This window comes from Brassica oleracea, chromosome C4 (genome assembly GCF_000695525.1).
Source record: "Brassica oleracea var. oleracea cultivar TO1000 chromosome C4, BOL, whole genome shotgun sequence".
Taxonomy (NCBI): Eukaryota; Viridiplantae; Streptophyta; class Magnoliopsida; order Brassicales; family Brassicaceae; genus Brassica; species Brassica oleracea.
In genome coordinates this window covers 2422809-2424620 of record NC_027751.1, presented here as the reverse complement: position 1 = coordinate 2424620, position 1812 = coordinate 2422809, and positions in this window count along the sequence as shown.

Below are 1812 nucleotides of genomic sequence, written 5' to 3'. Positions count from 1 at the left end.
AATTGATAAAAAAATTATAACGATTCTCATATACCAAGAAAGAGAGTTTAACATACATTAATACAAATGTAGAATGTGGTTAGAAATTATAAAACAACACTAAAAAAGTATAAGATTCAGTATATTGAGCGTTTAACGTAAAACTCAATATTTTCGTTGGGGAACACATAGATTTTGAGAAAAATTAAAAAAATATAAAAATATTGCTTTAATGCATAGTTTCCTTATGTACTAATATATGATGATGTTCAAAGAGGTTTGGAACCTTTGTTGTCTTCATTTCTCTAGAGAATAGCGATTTTATAATGGTTAGTCCACTAATTTAGGGAGTATAAGAATTTTTACTAAATTAATTTCTAAACAAAATTGAACGATGCTCATGTACCATGAAATAGGGTTTAGAATACATTAATACAAATGTAGAATGTGGTTAGAAATTATAAAACAACACTAAAAAAGTATAAGATTCAGTATATTGAGCGTTTAACGTAAAACTCAATATTTTCGTTGGGGAACACATAGATTTTATATGACAATATTGTTTTAATGCAAAGTTGCATCCTTAACAAACATATGATAATGTTCAAATAGGTTTGGAGCCTTCTTTGTCTCCGTTTTTCAAGAAATTAGCGATTTTATATTGGTTATTCCATTGATTTAGGGAATATTATAAAGTCTTACTAAATTAATTGATAAAAAAATTATAACGATTCTCATATACCAAGAAAGAGAGTTTAACATACATTATTACAATTGTAGAATGTGGTTAGAAATTTGAAAACAACACTAAAAAGTATAAGCTTCAGTATATGGACCGTTTAATGTAAAACTCAATATTTTCGTAAGGGTTAACACATATAGTTTGAAAAAATTCAAAAAATATAACAATATTGCTTAAATGCATAGTTACGCCTCTTGTACTAATATATGATGATGGTCAAAGAGGTTTTGGAACTTTTGTTGTCTTCATCCTGTACTAATATATAGTGATGGTCAAAGAGGTTTTGGAACCTTTGTTGTCTTCATTTCTCTAGAGAATAGTGATTTTATAATGGTTAGTGCACTAATTTAGGGAGTATAAGAAGTTTTATTTTACTAAATTAATTTCTAAAAAAAATTGAATGATGCTCATGTACCATGAAATAGAGTTTAGCATACATTAATACAAATATAGAATGTGGTTAGAAATTTTAAAACAACAATAAAGATTATAGGTTTCAGTATATGTAGCATTTACCAAAAATTCAATATTTTTCGTAGGGGTTAACGCATAGATTTTGAAAAAAAATCAAAAAATATGACAATAATGTTTTAATGCATAGTTGCATTCTGTACTAACATATGATAATGTTCAAATAGGTTTGGAGCCTACTTTGTCTCCGTTTTGCAAGAAATAAGCGATTTTATATTGGTTATTCCACCGATTTATGGAGTATTATAAAGTTTTACTAAATTAATTGATAAAAAATTATAACGATTCCCATACACCACGAAAGAGAGTTTAACATACATTAGTACAATTGTATAATGTGGTTAGAAATTATAAAACAACACTAAAAAAGTATAAGATTCAGTATTAGAGCATTTAACGTAAAACTCAATATTTTCGTATGGGTTAACACATAGATTTTGAGAAAATTTTAAAAAATATAACAATATTGCTTTAATGCATAGTTGCCTTATGTACTAATATATGATGATGTTCAAAGAGGTTTGGAACCTTTGTTGTCTCCATTTCTTTAGAGAATAGCGATTTTATAATGGTTAGTCCACTAATTTAGGGATTATAAGAAGTTTTACTAAATTAATTTC